Here is a 23,684-nt window from a genome sequence, read left to right as displayed (position 1 = left end):
CTGAACGATACCAGACGTTTGCATGGGCTCTAAGGCCCAATGACGATGGGCAAGCAAGTTGATCAGAGGAAGGAATCATGCTAAGAAAGGAGAAGTGTCCTCCCCTAAGCTCACTGCAACATGGGTGATGCTGGGTACCTAAGTTCTCAGTAGACTTCAGGAAAGTTTTCAGTTTCTTAAAAAGCGGGAAGGTAATTAGGTTTGGAGGGTGAAGCCCTCCTACCTCCTCCTACCTCTGCATTCTCCCTGGGGGTTGGTGGCAAGTGTTCCAGAAAGGAAAGGAAAGTGCTCTGTGCTGGCTATTTAGGGTCACAGGTTCCAGGTTCCAGGGAAGCAGGTGAAGAAAACGCTCATTTTCTTTTAAACCTTCAGGCAGGGGCGCCTGGGTGGCTCAGTCGTTAAGCGTCTGCCTTCGGCTCAGGTCATGGTCCCAGGGTCCTGGGATCAAGCCCTACATAGGGCTCCCTGCTCCGCGGAAGCCTGCTTCTCCCTCTCCCATTCCCCCTGCTTGTGTTCCTTCTCTCACTGTGTCTCTTTCTGTCAAATAAATAAAATCTTAAAAAAAAAAAAAAAAAAAACCTTAAGGCAACATCCACCGAGGTAGGGAAAAGAAAAAAAATAAGTCACAGGAATTGAAAGGACACCGTTCGCAAGAATAAACACTGTGAACTGTACCATAAGCGTTGTTTGTGCTTATTTTCCACAGTCTCGGAAGACTGGGAGACCACAACACTCATAAAAATTATCCCAAGGCACCCAAGAGCCCAAAGTGTCTTCTGAATTGCTAGTGTGTGTGTTTTAAGTAAAATATACAACATATCAAGGTTAGGTTAAATACTGCCTATTCTAATGTGAGTAAAGTGATAGTCGAAGCATGGGGCATAATCATCAGTTTCCCTAAACTTTTCACTAACAGAATCCTTAACTTTTCTCTAAAAAAAAAAAAAAAAATGGGGCGCCTGGGTGGCTCAGTCGGTTAAGCGTCTGCCTTCGGCTCAGGTCATGATCCCAGGGTCCTGGGATGGAGCCCCGCGTGGGGCTCCCTGCTCGGCAGGGAGTCTGCTTCTCCCTCTCCTGTTCCCCCCTGCGTGTGCTCTTTCTCTCTCTCAAATAAATCTTCAAAAATAAAAAATATATTTTAAAAAAAGCCAACCAAACAATTAAGCAGCATACGTTTTCCAAATGAAAATCCTCACACAAGAGAGATAGGAAAAGCCTCAAGATCACCCCACCTACCCTCTGACTCGTGAGGACGCACCCAGGTTTTCAATGACCTCACACAAGCAGGCAGACCACTTGTCTGGGCAGGAAGGCCCAGGGCAGGAAGAAAAGTAGCCAAAAGCCAAAACACAAAGTCAATTCTTCTGGAAAAGATGCCATTTCTTAGGAGATCACTGGTCCAACATAAAATGCAGTTCAACAATTAGATGGAAACACAGACCTAGGAATTCATTTCTTTCCTCCAACAAAGTAATGCAAATACAACTTTATATCTTTAGCTTGTTGTATCACCCCATTGGCAAAACTGCGACACCTCAATGTGTGGGTCCTGTTTTTGAAACCAAAGACAGGGCTTTATAACCTACTGATACATTTCACATATTAAATGTCTCTCGGGAGTACAGCGGAAAGATTTGGGAAACACTTCTCTGAAAGCGCATCAGAAAACATCCCATTTTGACTCATTTGGCAGCGAGAATTAACTGGCATAGAAAAGAGCAAATCTTTGGCAGCCCCAACAAAACACCTAATATTCTTTCTCCATAGCTTCTTACAAATACTATTAGGAAGCAGTAAGGTTTTCTTCTCCTTCACCCACAGTGCAAACCCTGCTGTTCAGAGGCAAACACACAGGCTCAAGTGTGCAAAAGTGTGAAGTTCGAGGGTCATCAGAGAGAAACACAAAGGAGGGTACTGGGAGAATGAAGGGATTCCCCTAAAGGCATCTGATGCTGAGCTGAAATGCAATTACCAGGACCTGAAGGGCAGAGCACCTCAGTTAGTGCTGGGGGGGGTGGGGGGGCTGGGTGACCGCGGAGGCACCACAGATGCCTTTGGGGTGTTGGACTTGTTCTGTATCCCCATTTCAGTGCCGGTTACACAAACCTACGCTTGTGCTAACATTCATAAAACTGTACACTGAACAACAGTCAACCTTCTTGTATAGTAATTCAGAAAGTTACAACATACACATGCATGTATATAAACCAGCCCTGAAATTTAACTTAAGGGCCCCGGGGGGGGGGGGGCGTTAAGGAAAGGAAGCAAGTACTAGAGACCATCATAACTAATAAAGATGCATTTGCACACCCAATTCCCAACCTCAGAGTGGAGAAGGTATCAATATGTGGGGCTCTGAGCCTAATAATCCTATCTCTTTTCAAGTCTGAGAAATAAATTCTATTTTTCTCTCTTTCAATGAGAAAACGAATGACAAAGAAAGAAACTGATCTGCCCAAAGACACAGTCAGCGCATGGCAAGCTGGCTACAAACCAACTTTCCCCCATAGCCACATCATCTGCCCCAGGGCCACCAGGAGCCCAATAAGGACCCCCATGCAGGCCGAGCGTGGCGCTCCTCTGGGGTCACCAGGACATGGGGCCTCAGGTAGGCTCCGGATGCCCGGGCACACCTCACAACCAGACTCCAGGCGCCAACGGCGCCCTTTTCCAGCTGATACTTGGAAAATGCAGGTCCACGTCTGGCTGCCCTCGTTTGCTAAATTTGAGCAGTCAGAGGAAGGGATGGACACTGAGGCATCATGGAGTACTGCAAGCAACTAAAACTTCACTCACTTGCCCCCACCCTCCCAAGTGCCCGGACTCCTCCCAAGAACCTCACCTCTAGGTTCACCCACACTGCGCTGGGTAAAACAGAGTCTGTATGAGACAGGGACCGTTTATTCCGTAATATATATCAAAAGTACACAGAAGCTGACCACAAGTAACACCTAGCCAATGTGCGACACATCAATAGAACCGTGAGGAAAAACTCGAGACACACGCCTTCAAAGTGCACTTGCACCTGGGGGCTCTAAACTACTTGGGTTGAAGGGGAGCTCAGGCAACGAACAGCCGCCCCCGCCCCCACACACACACCTGTTGGCCTTGTTTCTATTCCTTCTTCTAAGTCCATTCACTCCTACCTCCTCTTTCCCCTCCTCCTGTGAGCAACAGAAACTTCCTTTGTCAATCTGCGGTATGATTTACCTCCTAACGGATTCCCAAAAAGCACACATGTGCCGTGAGAATACAGAACTTGCCATATAGCTTTTGCTCGGCACCCACCTCCCCCAGATTCTGTCCCACATGTGGTCGTATGCTGACCGTTTAATTCAGGGTTGGCGTCCCCACCTTGGCCCTCTTGGCATTTGGGTCCAGGTCATTCTTTGTGGTGGGGACTGTCCCGTGCAATGTAGGATATTTGGCAGCATCCACAGACCCCGTAGATCCACCACCCCCCTCCCCCCGACTGCAACAACTGAAAATGTTTCTAGATGTTTCCTTGAAGGTAGTGGGCAAAAATGCCCCCACTGAGAACCCTTAGTTGACTGCCAGATTCTGGAGTTCAGTGCTCAAAGTACAATTGCCTTAAACCATCTCCTCTGTCCTCATCTCCAAAGACGTCCCTTTTTTTTTTTTTTAAAGATTTTATTTATTTATTTGACAGAGAGAGACACAGCGAGAGAGGGAACACAAGCAGGGGGAGTGGGAGAGGAAGAAGCAGGCTTCCCGTGGAGTAGGGAGCCCGATGTGGGGCTCGATCCCAGGACCCTGGGATCATGACCTGAGCCGAAGGCAGACGCTTAACGACTGAGCCACCCAGGCACCCCCAAAGACGTCCCTTTCTTTGGAAGCTGAGCATCATCCCCATCTCCACCTCTGTTCCCACCTGCCACTGCACCCAGTTTCCTCTGCAAGACTGAAACATCTCTTCCAGTGTCTTCACTTTAAATTTGCCCCAATTCCATTTTTCAATGGTTTCCAGCTCACGTCCGCAGTCTTCGATCACGTAGTGGACTGCCAACAAGTACTTCATGGCAGTGATAGTGGAGTGAACCTGCCCATGCAGTGCATACAACCATCTTTAGTCAAGTTCCCTGCACCCTGGTCCAGAAGCCACTTGGGGAGCGAATTCCTGAATGACAGCGTTTTTCCCTTGAGGTCTTCGACGCTTTTTCTCAGACTAAGCTCTCTTTGGCCCGTATAAACATGTTGACTTTGCTAGGCTCTTCCCACATCCAGCTCTTATTTTGGCTTTGTTGGGTCATTTTGCCAATCTGGCAAGTGTAGTCGGTTTGGTCAGGCCCCGTGGAAAGGATGGAGAAGGAGGAAGGGCCAAAGAGGGCAAGACCCAAGGGGAAAACTCACATCCAGTCTCTCCTCAGGAGGCCAGTTATTTCCTTCATACTAAAAATAGTGGGGGGGGGGGGAGCTTATCGTTCCAAGTTTAAAAAAAAAAGTGTTTACAAAATGACTTTAGTCTTGCTTCCTGATTGAAACTTTTTTTTTTCAATGTCTTTAGGGGTGAACGATTAACAGCTTATTCGATGTAGCACATTATTTTCTTTTTAAGGGGGGGCGCAAATGCCAGGTATCGGGAAACCACAGCAGAGACAGCATCATGCCAGGCACAGAGCATCTGTGATTGTCATCTAGGCTGGGCACTGGGCCTGGCAGAGCCCCGTGGGCCCCAGCGGAGAGCAGGCAAGGGGCAGCCCCAGGTATGAGCCAAGCTGGCTGAGCTGGTCGCCGCCCCAACAGGTAACTGAGAATCTCAAATCCTGGCTCTTGAGGACCTCCATGAGCTGGCTTTTCTGGGTCTGGCCTCCCTAGGCAGAGACCCCTCTCCCACCTCTGGAAGACAATCAGGGACATCCCTGGTATTTAATAAGTACTTTCAGCCAAACTCGGACAGGTCACACCAAAGCTATGAGGAAGCAACAGAGAGTGAGGACAAAGGGCAGAAAGGTGATCTGGGAGGTCATTGGGTACCCCAGGTCAAAATTGGGTACCCCCCCATCCTCGTTTACAAATAAAATTTCTAAGCCACTACTATAAAAAATACAAAGAACTGTGAAAAGGGCACATCAACTAAGTAATAAAAATAACATCCTGACTCAGGGACCTGGCATACAGGAAAAGTCTACAGCACTCAGCCATTTAAAAAAAAAAAAAAAAAAAATACTTCGACGATTGTGAAATGTCACTTTGTTGGAAAGAGTCCCTATGAGCCTTAGGGAAGGTTCTGACCTCCAGAGACGGAAACTCAAAACTCAAGACTTAAACTTCAAGGGGTGGGGGGTGCTGAAAGCCTGTGGTATCCACAGCAAGCAAGGGCTAAAACACATCACACACAACCACGCCTGCAATCACCCACTCAGAGCCTCACCGAGGTTGACAACCTGGACTCCCGAACAGCCCAGGGGATGCTCACCACAATCTGCTTAGGTGGGCATCTTGGAGACTGGCTGACGGCTATGCCTTTTTCCAGATGGGGAAATCGATGCAGACATGCTTCCTGCCTCCCCCAAGGTTAAATACTCAGGGACAGACTCTGGCTTGGAGTCCTAGTTTTCTAATCCAAAACTGATCAAAGCACCCCAATACAAAACTATAGCTCTCAACTGCAGGTTAAGAATCCATTCACTGGGGGAGGGCTGGCTCAGTCAGTAGAGCTTGCAACTCTTGATCTCAGGGTCATGAGTTCAAGGCCCACATGATGAGTTCAAGGCCCACACAGGGCAGGGAGCCTACTTTAAAAAAAAAAAAAAAAAAAGGGTCCATTCTCTGAAATCACTTTCCTGGGTCAATCACTAGCAGAAATGGGTCTTTTTTTTTTAAGTTTACTTGTGAATTATTTCAAACTTTTATAGCTTCTCCCTTCCCCCCAACAAAAAGTACACTAACTTATTTTATTCATATTTCATTGCAGTAACTACAGAGTAGCACCCTCTAACAGAACTTTCTGTGTATGCCTTGCTCATATGGTGGCCACTACTAACAGGCACCTACTGAGTACGTGAATTATGGCTCCAGGAACTGAAAAAACAGAATTGTTAATTTTAGGGCGTTTTAATTAATTTGAATCTCAGTGCTCACATGTGGCCACCGGTTACCATATTGGACAACGAAGCTGTAAGAGCGATTCCTCCCCTGCGGTCAAAGTCTCTTCATTCCGTGGAGCTACATCTGTATCTCTACGCAGATTTCAATGTGGATTCATTCATCAACATCTGTATCTATACACAGATTTCAAAGTAGACTCTCATTCGTCAACGTGTGTATGTAATATGAAGAGCTTTAGCTGTCCAAACATGAAAACTCATGCTAGGGAGACATGAAAACAGGAACATCAAGCTTAAGAGCTGGGCTTCAGGAATCAGACAATCCTCCGTCCACTATGTACTAGCAAGTCAGTGTTCTCTGCAGCAGAATGGAAATAATAATTGGTAGGCACAGGGCATCAAGTGCACGGTTTTCAAATAACGTAAAGAGGGGGCGCCTGAGTGGCTCCGTCCTTAAGCGTCTGCCTTCGGCTCAGGTCATGATCCCAGGGTCCTGGGATGGAGCCCCGCATCATCGGGCTCCCTGCTAGGCGGGAAGCCTGCCTCTCCCTCTCCCACTCCCCCTGCTTGTATTCCCTCTCTTGCTGTGTCTCTGTCAAATAAATAAATAAAATCTTAAAAAAAAAAAAAAAAAAACGTAAAGACAATTATTTGATTTGCACAATGGCACAACTAAAATTTATAGGCAGCTTTACAGTTTTCAGAAAACTTACACATTCTTTCTGTCCTCACAATACAGAGTACCATGATTTCAATTCCCCTTTTTTATTTTTACACATTTAAGAAACGAGGCTCAGAAAAGCTGCAGGCCTTCAAGGTCAGCAGGGTGGGCCCTTTCACTAGTTCAGGCGAGATGGGGACAAAGGCTGGGTTTCCAGCCAAGCGTTATGTGTCAAGACAGTTGGGATTCAAGGGCTCTGTCCACCTCTCTGCAGGCTCTAGAACCACTGAACCCCTCCTAACAGTCCATTCAGGGAAACTCCTGATGCCATCACCCAGATGAGGAGCCTAAAACTCCCACAGGTGACGGTGAGATTAAGACCAACCAGGACGTCACATCTGCACCGTCCCTACTCACCCCATTAAAACATTCAGGAAGGGTGAGGAAATGGGGCTGTGGAAAACTGCTGGACTGGTTAAGCTCTGTATACAAGCAAAAAGAAAAACCAACCCCGGAGGATCCAGTAATACTTGCCGCGCAGTGCACACCACCCACTAAAACACCTAAAAATCTCAATTTTTGTCCCACAGGTGTGTGCTCACTTAAGGACTAGAATCCCCTTAAGGGCCATTTTAATAAGCGGGGTCAAGTGATGAACTCCATCCTTCATCCCTGGATTAGTTGTCCAGCTGGGTGGTTTTCCACTAGAATCTGCAGCCCATTCGAAACACGAAGATCCTTTGGGGAAAAAAGTATCCTCTTCACGTCTTCACTGTGCCATACTCAACATTCTTGCCCCCCACCCCCATCGCCTCTTTTCTAGGAGTACCTAGTTGTAAACTTTTTGTAAAATCGGCAAGAGTCATTTGCTACCCGGAAGCCCCCACTTGGGACCTTCGCAGGGCTCTCCCTTCGCCCCCTCCCATCTAGGGTTCCGCCCCTCCCCTTCCAGGTTAAACCAGGGGCTCAGGCGGCGCATCAGCAGAGAAAAACATCCAGAAGTCGGGTCAAGCCACATGTGACTGTACAAACCAGAAACGGCTGCAGAGGCAAAAGGAGGTGGGTTGTGGTTTCTTCGGGGGTTCTGCTCCACATCATCAGCGACTTGGGGGTATTAAAAAAAACCACCTCCAACTCGAACTTTGTGGAATTTCCGACGCAGTTGGCTCGGAGCATGCCAGGCCGTGCAGCGAGCCGGGGCGAGGCCTGACCGCGCGCTCGGGCAACGCACGTGAAGCCCAGGCCCTACCCCAGCGCGGGCGGGCCTCTAGCGACCCCCAATTGGCACATGCCAGGCGGTCAGCGACACGCGAAGGCGCACCCCACGCCGTTCCGAGCATCGCCGCCCCCACCCCCGTAGGGATGGGCCCCCAGGGAAGCACAGCCCAGGACACCGATCTGGGGGCACCCGTCCCCCGAGCCCCAGGAGCCCCAGAGCAACAGGTCTGCACCGTGTCCAGGCCGCACTCTGCAGACCCCGCCTCCCCAGGGGCGCCCCCACCCCACGCGCGCGCGCGCACACACACACACACACACACGTCGCCCTCAGCCAGGTCCCCTCGCTCGGGCCGGGGAGCTCCGACTTGCTTGACAGTTTCTGCGTCTCGGAAACTGAGCAGCCGCCGGGCCCGCGTCGCCTCGCCCGCCACTCACTCCACTGCGCGCCGCCGCGCTTCCAGCCGGTCCCGGGCGGGCTGGCCGGCGCCCGGGGATGAATGGGGCGCCCCTCCCCCACGGGGGGATCCCGCGGCGGCGCCGGTTCGCCCGGCCAGCCCCGGAATCCGCAGACAAAGGGGACAGGCCGAGCGCTTCCCCAAACTTACCGGCCGCCTCCCCCTCCCCAGGACAAAGCCCCCCCCCACCTCCGCCCGCCCCCGACGCGCCGGCACTTCGGGGAGCGGCCCCCTCGGGGTATTGTTCAGCCTGCAGGGAGCGCGCCGCACCCCAGCCCGAGCCCCGGGGACAGTTGGGGACCTGGCCCTCCAGAGCCCCGGCGGCGGGCGGAGCGTGCGGGCGCCCCGAGCCGCCCGCCAGCACCCCGCACCCCCGCCGGAGAACTTGGCGCCCCCGCCCCGCGCCCGGCCGGCTGAGCCCCGCGCACTCACCTCGCCGCCAGCAGCGCAACTTGTGGCGGCGCCGCCGCGCGCCGAGCCTCCCTGCCGCCGGCCGTCGCCAGCCCGGGCCGCGCCGCGGCCGACGAGGGCCCGGCGCCCTGGAGCAGCCGCGCGCCGCCCCCGCGCCGCCCCCGCCCCGCCGCCGCCGCGAGTCCCGGAGAGGCGCGGGCGCTGGAAAGTTTCGGGTGCGAATGGCGGCCGAGGGCGCTGCGGCGGCGGCGGCGGGGCGGGGGCGCTGGCGGCTCCTCGCTCCCGAGAGCGGAGGGGGGGGGCTGGGGCGGGAGCGGCGGCGGCGGCGGCGGCGGCGGGAGAGGGCGGGACGGCGGGAGGGACCGGCACGGGCAGTGACCTCCGGGTTGGTGCGGGGTGGGGGGCCGAGCGGCCGCCAGCGCGCGGGCCCCGGCCGGGACGACTTCCAGGGGGGCCGCCGCCGCCCGGGCCGGCCCCTCCCCCCACAGCCGGGAGGAAGCTCGCCCCAACCCCCAGCCCGTCCCCTCCCCCATTCCCGGGGGAGGGGAACCCGAGTCCATTCGGCCCCGCCCCTGCGCCCTGGGGGGGCCGCGTCCCAAACCTGCCCCTCCCCCACGGCCGGGGGAGGGGACTCTAGGCCCGCCCCTCCCCCACGGCGAGGGGGGGCTAGAGTCCGCACCCCCCACGGCCTCTGGGCAGGCCCCGCGTCCCAATCCGGCCCCTACCCCCAAGGCGGGGGGACCTGCGACCCTACGCAGCTCTTCACCCCGCGCGCTCCTCTCGCCCCCACGCCTAGCGTGGGTGAGGGGAACTCGGGCCTCTCCCTTTCGCCGTGGCCTCCAGGAGGAGGAAGGAAACACGGGCCTACCCCCACGCAGTCCTATTCCCAAACCCTGCCTCGCCCCCCAGCCAAGAGGGGACAGGAACCCGGGCCACCACCCCCGCGGTTTCCAGGGGGGGAGGGGAACCCGAGCTACTGCTAGTGTTACCCTCCCCCACCTCAGAAAAGCTGCTCAGCTGCCTTAACACCCCTCTGCAAGCTGCCCGAGGGTGCACCTCTCTCAAAATGGGCGGCTTAGAGGCCGCCCCAAAGGCCTCTTCCCCCTCCCAAAAAAGTGGGGACTCAGGCGGAGCCTCGACCTTTGCAAAACACCTCCCGGAAAGAGCCAGAAATGCTTGGGGAGAAAGAAACTCACACACAGAAGTGGAGGCCGGGAGCTTGGTTGAGGAGGGGGCCTCTGGAGTTGGGGGTACCTGGGACCTCGGGCCTCCTCACTCCCGACCCCCACCCCACCCACAGGCTTTGCAAAGGGTTTTCTGTTGCAATGGCTTATTCGGCCCAGCCCTAGCGCACCAAAGTCCCCAGAGCTTCCTCCTCCCCTCCAGTTTGGAGACCCCCGCCTACTACTCTCGGCCTTAATTCAATTAAACAGATACCGCGCCCACCACCCAGCACTTTAGCATCTGCTTTGTTGAATATGTTAAGATAACTTTGCCCCTCCCTTTGGTGTATAATGAGCTTTGCGCTCAGAGCCCAGTAAACTCAGCATTTTAAACTGTAACCTCACTTGCTCCTTTCTGGGACACTGGGCCGTTTGTTGTTCAGGTTGTTGGGGGGGAGGGGCCCGAGGTGAGTTTTTAAGGGGCTGGTCCTCCCTCAAAAAGGCGGACCTAAAAATTACTCCGCCAGATATTGCTGTAAAACGTCAATGATGTAAAACGACTGTTGCTACACCATTATTAGAACACATCAATAAAAAATACACACTTACACAGTCTCCATAATTGTGAATCAGCAGGATAGATAGTGTCTTATTATGTATCAGTTGCCATTCAAGGCCCACCAAAAGGACGTGGGGGGGGCCTTCCCTTGAGCCTGCCCTTCGCTGCTCCCCGGTTCCCTGGGCTTGTGCGGACTGATGCTGAGGTATTACATGCAATAGAAAAACCAAGGGTGCAACTGAAAGCCCGAGCAAGCTCATGATGCAACCCTGCCCGGGTTACACGTGCTTCCCTTCCCCCACCGCCTGCTGGTGGGAGCGCTGCGTTTTTTCCGCCTGTAGGGTCACATTGTGGTTGATTGATTCTCCTTTCGCCTTGCTCAGTCATTCAGATTTGGAAAGTAAATAACAAGTTGACATCATTACAGCTCTCGGCTTTACGGGGACGCGGCCCTCGGCTACCGCACACTTCCGAGTAGCCGCGCAGCAAAACTGGCCCTCTGGCTTGCCGGCCCTGCCTGTCGTTAGCTGCTTGGAAATTCCGAGCTGAACTTGGTGAAAAGACCTCTTTGTATGTTTTGATTACTTGGCAGGTGCCGATCATTTAAAGTATTAGGAAAGTGGTGGAAATCCTCACTCCAGACTATGGCCGCTGTGACCAATTTTTGCAGCTGGTCTTGGGTTACTTACGTTGCGAATGAGCTCAGAATCCATCATGTCTCTTTGGTAATGTCCCTACAATCCCAAAGGTCTTCTTGCAAGTAAGGAACGTAACTTACCCTAGGACCCCTAGGGGACTTAGTAAGACCCCAGTCAGGAAAATAGACCGCCTACGTTTGTCATGATATCACTGAAATTCCTCTTTCTGAAATGCTAGATGGGTGGTAGGTAGGGGGGAAATTAGACTATTTTATCTCATGTGTTTTGCAGATTTCTCAAATGTGTGTCCCGTCAGGTGGGAGAAAACAAGGAAAACAGGAAATAGAGCAGGAAAGGAGCACCGTGAAAAAAGTAAAAGTTAATGTGGGGAGTGTGAGCAGCAATGATTTCCGCTGGTATCCACGACACAAGATCTACATGCCAAACAATTATGTTTGGTTGCTGACTGGAGGGAGCTGACAAGAGTCTGCTTGCAACAAATGCTATCAGTATTTCCCCCTAAACAGTAGCCAAAATTTTAATTAAAAGTCAGGAGGAGCCCACGCAAATATACTCAACTAATTTGAGGAAAGGAGCAAAGGGATTTTAATGGAGAAGGAACATCCTTTTTAACAAATGGTTCTAGAACAATTGGACCTCCATATGCAAAAAATAAGAATCTAGCTATAGACCTTATGCTTTTCACAAAAACTGACTCAAAATGAATCATAGGTCTACATGTAAAAGGAAAAACTATAAAACGTCTACAAGGTAACATAGGAGAAAATCTAAATGACCTCAGGTTTAGCAGTGAGTTTTTAGATAACAACACCCAAAGCACGATCCATTAAAGAAAAAAAAAAACCTGTTAAGTTGAACTTCATCAAAATTAAAAACATCTGCTCTGCAAAAGACACCATTAAGAGAATGAAAGATAAGCCACAGACTTGGAGAAGATATTTGCAAAATCCATATCTGATAAAGGATTGTATCTAAAATATACAAAGAACTTTTAAAACTCAAGAAAACAACCTAATTTAAAAATGGGCAAAAGATCTGGAAATATCTCACCAAAGAGATAAACAAATGGCAAATAAGCATATGAAAAGATGCTGAACATCATTTATCACTAGGAAATTGCACATTAAAACAAAATACCAGCGGGGCGCCTGGGTGGCTCAGTTGTTGGGCGTCTGCCTTTGGCTCAGGTCATGATCCCAGGGTCCTGGGATCGAGTCCCATATCGGGCTCCCTGCTCAGCGGGGAGTCTGCTTCTCCCTCTCCCTCTGCCTGCCACTCTGCCTACTTGTGCTCTATCTCTCAGTCAAATGAATAAAATCTTTAAAAAACAAAACAAAATACCAGGGCACCTGTCTGGCTCAGTGGGAGAAGCATGTGACTCTTGATATTAGGGTTGTGAGTTTGAGCCCCACACTGGGTGTGGAGATTACTAAATAAATAAACTTTAAAAAATAAAATAAAATACCATCTCACATCTATTAAAATAGTGCCCCCCTCCCCATGATAACAGCAAATGCTAACAGGATGAAGAGCAACAGGAACTCGCATACATTGCCCGTGAAATACAAAATGGTATGGCCACTTTGGAAGACAGTTTAGCGTTTTCCAAATGCTAGACATAGTCTTACCTTATAACCCAGCAACTGGGCTCCTAGGTATTTACCCAACTAAGTTGAAAACATGTCTACACAAAACCCACATGGGAGTGTTTACAGCAGCTTTACTCATAATGGCCAAACACAGAAAGCAGCCAAGGTGCCCTTCAGTAGGTGAATGGAGAAACTGTGGCCCATCCATACAACGGAATATTATTCAGTCATAAAAAGAAATGAGCTATCAAGCCATGAAAAGACAGGGAGGAACTTTAATATGCGTATGACTAAGGGAAAGAAGCTAATCTAAAAAGGCTATATGTGGGCGCCTGGGTGGCTCAGTTGGTTGGGCGACTGCCTTCGGCTCGGGTCATGATCCCGGAGTCCTGGGATCGAGTCCCACATTGGGCTCCCGGCTCAGCAGGGAGCCTGCTTCTCCCTCTGACCCTATCCCCTCTCATGCTGTTTCTCTCTCTCTCTCTCTCTCTCTAATAAATAAATAAATAATTTTAAAAAATAATAAAAAGGCTATATGCTATATGCTTCCAACTCTGACACTCTAGAAAAGGCAAAACTAAAAAGATGGGCGGACGCCAGGGGTTCTGGGGATGGGAGACGAGTGATGGACAGATGGAGCACTGGGAATTTTCAGGGCAATGAAACTATTCCAAATGGTACTGTTACAGCAGATACAGGACATTTTACATTTGTCCAAACACTTAGAGCCACACAACACAAACAGTGAATGCTAATGTAAACTCTGGATTTTATCGATATTGATTCATTAATTGTAACAAATCCACCACACTTAGGAAAGAAAGACGTTAGCACTGGAACCTGTATGTGAGAGGCGGATACTATGGGAATTCTGTACTATATGCTAAATAGTTTTCTAGATCTAAAACTGTTCTTCAAAAAAAAAAAGTCCATTCTTTAAAAAACAAAAAAGAGTAGGAAGAGGTATCAAACTTCTCATGAGACTTACTGTCCAGTTTTCATTGACTCCAGTATCTAACTTCCCCTGCCCCTGGGCTCATCTGACTTTCAAAGATTCCTAACACATAGGCCAATACTTGTTTCCGTGAGTGGCCTACTCAGAAAGCCCTGAGATTCCAGAACTGACGTGCTGGATGTGGCAACGATCCTTCCTTGACGTTCACGGAGCATGTCTTAGCTTTGAGTAAGCGTCCACACGATCTTTCCTTATGAAAAGAGGAGGGGGTATGTGTGCTTTCCCACTTCACTTTATCGACCTCAAGCCTTTCTTTGTTCTGGGGCTTTGCTTCCAATTTTCTTTAGAGAGACTGGAAACAAACTATGAAAGGAGCTGGAGGTACCAGGTGGTTGTCCTTGAGGTCTTACTTGGAGAAGGGAACAGGAGGAGAGAGGACAAAGAGGTCCATCACCTGCCATGGATGTGAAGTCAGCCCCCTCGGTTCCCCTTGACCTGGATAGGCACCAATCCTTTTTTTAATATGATGGTATGGGATGAGTTGTGCCTCCACCCCCCAAAAAATCATATATGGAAGCCCTAGGCCCCGGTCCCTTAGAATGTGACTGTAGGGCGCCTGGGTGGCTCAGATGGTTAAGCGTCTGCCTTTGGCTCAGGTCATGATCCCAGGGTCCTGGGATGGAGTCACGCATCAGGCTCCCTGCTCCTTGGGAGCCTGCTTCTCCCTCTGCCTCTCTCTCTCTCTGTCTCTCATGAATAAATAAATGAAATCTTAAAAAAAAAAAAAAAAAAAGAATGCAACTGTATTTGGAGATACAGCTTTTAAAGTGGTAAATACGTTAAATGCAGTCACTAGAGTGGGCCCTTATCCACTCTGACTGGTGTCCCTATAAGAAAAGTTGATTAGGACACAGACACGCTCAGAGGGAAGACCATGTGAGGACTCTGAGAGAAGACAGCCATCTACACACCAAGGAGAGAGACTCCAGGAAAAACCAACCCAGCAGACACCTTGATAAAGAACTTCCAGCATCCAGGATTGTGAGAAAATAAATTTCTATTTAAACCACCCAGGCTGTGGTGCTTTGTTACGCCGGCTCTAGCAGACTAATACATGTGAGTTGTTGCTTTTTTTTTTTTTTTTCCCCATTTGGAATGTCACATTCAGTTCATATCATTTGAATACTGAGAACACCTTGCATTTGGTATGCGGTATTCATGCAGGATATCGGATCTGATCCTCCCCATAATACTGGAGGGCAGGGATTTTTAGCTCCAATATTCAGAGGAGAAAACCAAACCTAAGAGGTTAAAGGATCAAGGGAGGGAGGTCTGTAACCATTTCTATGCCTTAGAGTTTCGTTCATAATTCAGTGACTATTGTTTCTAAATGCCCAAAATACATAAAATAATACACAGGATTACAAAGAAACCCAATTATGTTAAATTATAGTTATCAAATATTTTTTAGAATTCTCATATAGTAATTCATGCGCTTCCTTTTCAAGACTTCCAACAGTAAGCTCTAGAAGTGGTTCTAATAACTTCTGTCATTTCAGAATAGTGGTAAGTATAAACCAGATCTGCTTCAACTGTAACCTGCTCTAAAAATAAATCAGACTTCTCTGGGTGACAAATTGGTAACAAATTAAAGACACTGTTAATGCTGCTGTCATTCATCCGAGAGGACTATAGATATTCATAGTTGTCTGAGATGCTGAATTTCAGTTAGTGATTAGTGATGCTAAAGCGGCAGAGTTTCTACCTGTGTAGGTACACAGACCCCCTGAAATATCTCCCTGGGATCTTCCTGCCCGGGAGAAAGTGTAAGCCAGAATCCTCGCTCCTCTATGACCCTTCCACCTAGGGACTCATTCCTGCCTGTTTTTTTGAAAAAAACAAAAAACAAAACAAACCACCATAATGAAGATAACAAAATTTCGTAGGAGGGCACGGCCCCTCCCATGGGACCTGGACCGTGACATTAAGGGGAGGTGAGTTTAAGGGGACACCAAAACCGTACTCAAGATAAATAATATTATAATGCCACATTTTAAAACTCACGATTAATGCAAAAAAAAAAAAAAACCCACACACACAACACCCTCCATGATGAACAAAATATCAGAACATAAGATAGAGACAGGATCTGACCCGGCCAGGCATACAGAGCCAAGAGCTGGGAAGGAGGAATTACCCAGAAAGATTAAACTCCCTGCCTTGATGGAACATCTGTTCTAGATGTGCAGACACAGTTCCTACACCTGGGTCTGCACAGCCCACAAGGTAACGATACATTGTTAGAAGATTGGGGGGAAATAAATAAAAGAATGACATCTGGTCACACGTGAAAATTATTTGAAATTTGAGTTTCAGGGCCCATCAATAAAGTTCCATTGCATCACAAAAAACACCCAATCCTTTACTGCTTCTAGGGTCATAACAGCAGAATTAAGTGGCTGATACATACCCCATGGCCCACAAAACGTACATAACATGTACTGTCTAGCAGGTTCCAGAAAGTTTGCTCACCCTTGCTTCTGAGAGACTGAGTGATTCAACGTTCTTCACATAACTTGTTAACTTTTTCCTACGAAATTTTGTTATCTTCATTATGGTGGGTTTTTGGGTTTTTTTTTTTCAAAAAATTTTTCAGATTAAGTTAAATTAAGAAGCACCTTTTGGGGGGCCCTCTGGGTAGCTCAGTTGGTTAAACATCTGACTCTTGATTTCGACTCAGGTCGTGATCTCAGGGTCGTGGGTTCAAGCCCTGTGTTGGGCTCCACACTCAGTGGAAAAAAAAGCACTTTTTTTTTTCATATTTAAGAAAAAGGAGGAGGACAACGATGGTAGAAAAAAAGCACATCATCTTTAGGAAGCAGCCTCATCCTGTTAGTGGATGTTGATGGATTCTAGAAGAGCAGAAATGCCTGCAGTTTGGACACAGTAATGCACTCAGGGAGAGTAAAGGTCACCAGAAAGACTCAGCAAAATTAAATGTATCCTGAGAGGCGCACACGCTGGTGGGCAAAGGAAGAACCGAGGCTAGAGGAACTCTACATTTTTTTTCTGTCTCACAGCGTTTTCCCATAGTTTTCTAAACATTTTCAAGATGACCTCACCAATCATCATCACAACCTATAAAATGGTTGGGGAGATACAAACATGAACATACCCATTTTACAGAGGTGGCAAGTTGAGTCTTAGGATAGTGGCCGTATCGGTTTCCCAGCCCTGGGGCAACAAATCACCACACACCTAGCGACTTCAAACCAACCTATCACCCGACCATCCCGGAGGCCGGAAGTCCCGCTTAGGTACCACAGGGCTAACTAATACCGAGGTGCTACTGGGAAGGCTGGGGTTCTCCCGGAGGCCCCAGGGAGATTCTGTGTCCTCGCCTTTCCCCGTGTCCTGAGCCCACACTCCATGGCACGGGACACATCGCATAGTTCCCACCTGCTGTTCTTTTGCATCCCTCTTCCAATTCCAAAGGTCCCGGTGATTATTAGATTGGGCCAACCTCTGTCAGCCATCACAGTCTCTCCATGGCAAGGTCCTTAATTCAGTGACCTCTGCACAGTCCCCGTCGGCCCGGACGATGGCATCTCTGCCGCAGCCAGGACATTAGGCCTGGGCACCTCTCCGCGCGTGGGCTACGTCTGCCTCCCACACTGCCTGGCACGAGGTCTCACGCTACAAGGGACGCAAAGCCAACTCAAGCCCCCAGCGGATTCCAGAACCCATGGTCTTTGTGACGCTAACCTTGCTGCCCATCAGCCCGCGCATCAGGTCACCACCCGCCCACCCAGCAACGCCCAACACGACGAAAGGAACACCCAGGTTTACTGGAAGCGCACAGGACAGGTCAGAGTTGCAATTCGGCCCAAGGAATGCACAGCCCCCAGGGGCTGCAGAATAACAGGAGAGTCCACGTCGCAAAAGGCCACTCTTGCTCCCCTTCTCTTTAGGGAAGCGTATTTTGTTATAAGAAGTGATGTGCTTTTTTTTTTTTCCCCCTCCCTTTGTTTCCACTCGTGCCTGGAGTGTTTAAAACTGGCTGGAGAGAAGGAGCAGGGGAGAGAGGCTGGTTTTATAAATAGTTGCCGCACAAAACTCACCTCCCACATCGTGAAGCAGACGCCACACTGACAAAGAAAATCCAGCAGTTTCCAGAAAGGCACAGGTGGAACCGGATGGAGGTGGAACGTTTGCGTTTTCCACCCGCCCAACTGCCTTTGTCAGAAAGTCTTTTTGATGTTGTTTTTACAAAATGAACAGACACCTGATAAGATCAGACACATGTCATGTGCACATATGCCCCGGCAATCCCGTCCTCATTATAGACCCAAGGGAAAGGGAAACTGAGGTTCGCACAAAAAATCGGCACGCAAATAGCTTTCTTCATAGTTGCCAGAACCTGGAAACAACCCGGCTGTCCTTCAACAGAGGAATGGATAAATGAGCTATGTGTCTCCACATAGGGCAGCAGTAATGAGCCCCAAGAAGGAACCAGCTTTATGCTCCTGCTACAACGTGGATGCGGCGCTAACTTAAATCGCTGAGTGAAAGAAGCCAGCCTCCAAGGCCAGCATTCTCCATGATTCCACTGACAGGATATGGCTTTCTAGAATCAGGCAAAACTCCCAAGATAATTGTTGCCTGGGGGTGGGCGTCAGGAAAGACACTGACGACAGAGGGCCAAGGGGCAATTTTTTGGGGGTGGTGGTGGTGACCAAGCTGTTGGGTATCTTGATTTCAATGCTGGTTACATCACTGTAAATGTTGGCCAAAACTCACAGGACTGTACTCTGAGAGGTAGACTTTCCTATATGTAAATTATGCCTCAATAAAATTGACTTCAAAAACAGAAATAAAAGAAAGAAGGAAAGAAAGAGGGAGGAAGGAAGGAAAGGAGGAAGGGAGGGAGGAAGGGAGGGAGGGAGGGAGGAAGGAAGGAAGGAAGGAAGGAAGGAAGGAAGGAAGGAAGGAAGGAAGGAAGGAAGGAAGGGAGGGGTACCTGGGTGGCTCAGTCAGTTAAGCATCTGCCTTCGGCCCAGGTCATGATCCCGGGGTCCTGGGATCGAGTCCTGCCTCGGCCTCCCTGCTCAGCGGGGAGTCTGCTTCTCCCTCTGACCCCACCCCCCCCGCTCTTGTGCCCGCTCTCGCTCTCAAATAAATAAATAAAATCTTTAAAAAAAAAAAGAAAGATAGATAGAAAACCCAGAAGTTTGGAGGAAAACACTGTAAAACTCAAGGACATTACACCATGGGGCTTTTCTGCCGTACCTGCTTAAGGATGTCTTTTTGTTTGTTGTTATTTTGACTAGATCACAGCCACTTGATAAGATCAGAAATCTGTCATGTAAAATTCTTAAAATGTCCCTAAGGGAGCGGGGAAGGGAGAGATCATTTTAATGTACTTTTGAGATAATAATGAGAATGAGTCATGTTTCTCTAAGTAAGGATTTCAGATAGCACTCCCCACCCCCCGCTCACGGAAGCCCACACCGGCACATGGCCATCCATCGCTCCGGTGGGGGGCTGGCTTGACCAGACACAGGCTTTCCCAGGAATTGAGCAGTGGCTAAGAGCACAGAAGTAAGGAATGCTTTCTGGAATGGGGAAACAAAAAGTATGCTCCCCAAAGGGTAGTTTGCCTTTGTAAAGTTCCCCCTGGATGACTAAAATAGCTTTTTCAAATGAGTAGATAATCCCAAGGTGGTTTGAATTTTTAGATGTTAAAGTTCTACCCAGAATGGTAAAAGTCAAAAATGGCAAGGTTTCGTATATGAGCTAAGAATATGAAATGGTAGCTGCACCTCCCCTAGCTTTCTGTCGGTTTATACAAAGAGGACAAAGATAGGTATTACTGCTACCACACTGCACATACGCTTCTCCTTTTAAGATATCCTAATGTTTATTAAAACATTATATATGTAGTGAAATATAAATAAAAACTTAAGAATGTCCAAAAACCTGGGGCGCCTGGGTGGCTCAGTGGGTTAAGCGTCTGCCTTCGGCTCAGGTCATGACTCTGGAGTCCCGGGATCGAGTCCCACATCAGGCTCCCCGCTCAGCGGGGAGTCTGCTTCTCCCTCTGACCCTCCCTCCTCTCGGGCGCGTTCTCTCTCTCTCACGAATAAATAAATAAAATCTTAAAAAAAAAAAAAAAAAGACTGTCCAAAAACCCATCAGCCCCATCTCATCATAAGAAAAACAGTAGACAAACTCTAACTGAAAGACATTCTACAAAACACCTGACCAGGGGCACCGGGGTGGCTCAGTTGGTTAAGCGTCTGCCTTCGGCTCAGGTCATGATTCTGGGGTCCCAGGATCGAGCCCCGCATCGGGGGAGTGCTTCTCCCTCTGCCGCTCCCCCTGCTTGTGCTGTCTCGCTCTGTCAAATAAATAAATAAAATCTTAAAAAAAAAAAAAGAAAAGAAAACCTGACCCACATTTCTCAAAACTGTCAAGGTCATGAAAAACAAGGAAGGATGAGAGCCTCTCACAGCCCAGAGGTGCCTAAGGGGTCATGATGAGTAAGTGCAATGTGGTATCCTGGGTGGGATCCACGACAGATAAAGGACATCCACGGAAACAGTGGGGAGATCCAGATAGAGTCTGGAGTCTGGTCAATAGCGTTGGAGCATGGTTGACTGGTTAGTTGTGACAAGTGTAATAAGGCTGTCAGTAGAGGAACTGGGTGAGAGGTAAACAGAACTCTCAGCCCTAACTTTCTGTAACTCTAAAACTACTCTAAAATGTAAAAATTTGCTTAAACAAATTAGAAAGCTTTCAGTTGACTTGCGAGAATTATCTTTAAATGGAAAACATTTCTTCATCGACACATACACACAATTAACATTTTTAAGAAACCGAAAATGAGGGGGCCTGGGTGGCTCAGTCATTAAGCGTCTGCCTTCGGCTCAGGTCATGATCCCAGGGTCCTGGGATCGAGCCCCGCATCGGGCTCCCTGCTCAGTGGGGAGTCTGCTTCTCCCTCTCCCACTCTCCCTGCTTGTGTTCCCTCTCTTGCTGTCTCTCTCTCTGTGTCAAATAAATAAATAAATAAAATCTTAAAAAAAAAAAAAAAAGAAGCCGAAATGACGTCGCTTGAAAATAGTCATGAAGAATGGACAGTGGGTCTTGGGCAGGGACCAGGAAAACTGGTCCCTGGAAGAGTGGGAGAGTCTCTCTTCCCACTTTGCCCGCACTTACTTCCACACTGGGACCTCACTTCCGTGGGCCCATGCGGTTCCTGAAATGTCTCCTGCTTATTTCTGCCTCCTTCACCCACTGTTTTTTCTGAGGGTCCATTCCTTGCCCTGCTTCCTCCTGGCCCCTCAGCGTTCTCATTTCTGTTGAGATGCAGGCCTCAGCCCCTCCATCTCCATCACTGTCTTTCGTGGGCCAACATGCTCAAGTTCTTTTGTTCATTCGTTCACATTGTCTTCTCCACTAACTCAAATATGAGCTCCGTGGAGGAGAGGAGGGTGTGGATAGAGGGATGGGAAGGGGAGACACCTGTCATGGTCTCTTGATGTGTCAACTTGACTAGGCTACCATGCACAGTTATTTACTCAAATACTGTGTCCATTTCCTAGGGCTGCAGTACAAAATACCACCAATTGGGTGGCTTAAAACAACACAAATTTATTTTCTCAGAGTTCTGGAGGCCAGAAGTCTGAAATCAAGATGTCGGGAGGACCGCGTTCCCATTGATGGCTCTGGGCAGAATCCTTCTTCTTCTTCTTTTTTTTTTTTTAAGTAGGCTCTATACCCAGTGTGAAGCCCAATGTGGGGGTTCGAACTCACAACCATGAGATCAAGACCTGAGCAGAGATCAAGAGTCAGATGCTCAACCAACTGAGCCACCCAGGCACCCCAAGAATCCTTTTTTACTTCTTCCAGCTATTGGTGGTGGCCAATAATCCCTGGTGTTCCTAAGCTTATAGCTGCCTCGTTCCAATCTCTGCCTCTGTCTTCACATGGACTTCTTCTGTGTGTGTGTGTGTGTGTGTGTGTCTGTGTGTCTCCAAATCTCTCTCTCTTTTCTCTAAAAGAACACCAGTCGGGCGCCTGGGTGGCTCAGTCGGTTAAGCGACTGCCTTCGGCTCAGGTCATGATCCTGGAGTCCCTGGATCGAGTCCCGCATCGGGCTCCCTGCTCGGCGGGGAGTCTGCTTCTCTCTCTGACCCTCCTCCCTCTCATGCTCTCTGTCTCTCATTCTCTCTCTCTCTCAAATAAATAAATAAAATCTTAAAAAAAATAAATAAATAAAATAAAAGAACACCAGTCATTGGATTTAAGATTTACCCTAAGCCAGTGCAGCCTTGTCCTAACTTGACTCCATCTGCAAAGACCCTCTTTCCAAATGAAGTCACTTTCACAGGTACCAGGGGTTAGGATTTTTTGGAGGGGATACAATCCAACCCATTACAAACACTAATCTAAATGTTGCTGTGGAGGTGGTTTGTAGATGTGATTAAAGTCCATAATCAGTTGACTTAAAGCAGGGGAAATTATCCTGGGTAATCTAGGTGGGCATCATACAATCAGGTAAGAGGCCTTCAGAGCAGGGTTGAGGTTTCCCCGAAAAAGAAGAAATTTCTCCTGGGGCCAGCAATTTCATTGAATTTCTGAGAGAATTCCAGCCTGCCCCTCCTAATGGCATGCCCTACAAATTTCAGGCGTGCCTAGCCAGCCCCCACAATGGCACAAGCCAATTCCTTGCAATAAATCTCTTAGCACGTATCCTCTGTTGGTTTTGTTTCTCAGGATGAATTCTGACTGCTGTATCCCGATCCAAGAATTACCTTGAGTTTATCAGATCCATATACAAAGGATCGCAGATCCTATTGCGGCTACAAACCAAGGAACGTCATTTCTTTATTTGCAACAGTAAATTGCATGCCTTGAATATAATCCAAAATATCGTGGGTGAAAACATCAAGTCATTTATAAGAAGAACTAGAAATAAATAATCCAGCTAAATCATGGAAGTGGTAGGTAAATGGGTTCGCAAATGCCATAACTTATATTCCTGAGACACTAGGTTCAGATCAGGTATAACCTTACATCTCAAAAATCAACTTAGCATCTTGGTTCTGCCTCAACAATAGTTAAGGTTTTCCCTACAGCTTGCCCCAGGACGTGAGTGAGTGACGTTTGGGATTGGTTAGCAACAGTTGCCAGGAACTACAGCTTTTCCAAAGAGGAAAGTTGATGAGACCCCAAGAGAGGGGAAAAAGGAGGACAGTGGGGGATGGCATGGTGGAGAGGTGGAGCCAGACAGAAGGTGAGGGAAGGCAGCTGGGAGAAGCCACACGCTGTAGGATTCTATATATACCTCGGCTTAGTCTGCGAGGCTCTCCGAACAAAGCACCACAGACCAGGTGACTTAAGAAACAGAAATGGATTCTCTCACAATTCTGGAGGCTGGAATTCAAATTCAAGGTGTCAGTAGGGCTGGTTCCTCCTGAGGCCTCTCTCCTTGGCGTGCAGACACCACCTGGTCCCTGCGTCCTCACGTGGTCGTCCCTCCGTGCCTGTGTCTTAATCCCCTCTTCTTACAAGGACACCACCCCTACGGGATCAGGGCCCATCCTACTGACCTTATTTTATCTTAATCTCCGCTTTAAAGACCTTATGTACAAATTCGGCTACATTCTGAGGTGCTAAGAATTAGGGCTTCCATGTGTGAATCTTGGGAGGACACAATGCAGCCTGTAACATATGGAATGTCCTGAACCTTATCCTTAGAGAACCAAATCCTTAGAGACAAAAAGCAGATTAGTGGTTGCCAGGGGCCCAGAGAGGAGGGAGTGTGGAGTGACTGCTCACAGGCACCGCGTTTCCTTTGGAAGTGAGAAAAATGTCCTGCAACCAGGTAATGGGTGCACAGCCCTGCAAAGGTACAAAACCCCACTGAACCGTATAATTT

At 48.9% G+C, this 23,684-nt stretch overlaps 1 protein-coding gene across 9 annotated transcripts in view; it reads right to left on the bottom strand.

Annotated features, from left to right (window-relative positions):
• The window catches only part of TBL1X (transducin beta like 1 X-linked), a 244,372-nt gene extending 233,665 nt beyond the window's left edge, over positions 1 to 10,707 (bottom strand). For 4 of the 9 annotated variants that reach the window (XM_064573715.1, XM_064573712.1, XM_064573710.1 and 1 more), the window contains exon 1: positions 8,835 to 8,992. The gene's annotated coding sequence lies outside the window, so the exon portion shown is untranslated. Of the gene's footprint in view, positions 1 to 8,834; positions 8,993 to 10,585 lie in introns of those variants that run through there. The other 5 variants (XM_064573717.1, XM_064573716.1, XM_045874292.3 and 2 more) reach the window with 3 other exon arrangements.
• Positions 10,708 to 23,684: the final 12,977 nt, after the last annotated feature.

The sequence above is a fragment of the Mirounga angustirostris genome, unplaced genomic scaffold (genome assembly GCF_029215605.1).
Source record: "Mirounga angustirostris isolate CCGP_5_RB_7025 unplaced genomic scaffold, mMirAng1.0.hap1 SCAF_11, whole genome shotgun sequence".
NCBI classification, from domain to species: domain Eukaryota; kingdom Metazoa; phylum Chordata; class Mammalia; order Carnivora; family Phocidae; genus Mirounga; species Mirounga angustirostris.
Note: the sequence above shows the minus strand (reverse complement) of the source record. Positions and strands in the feature narration are given on the sequence as shown.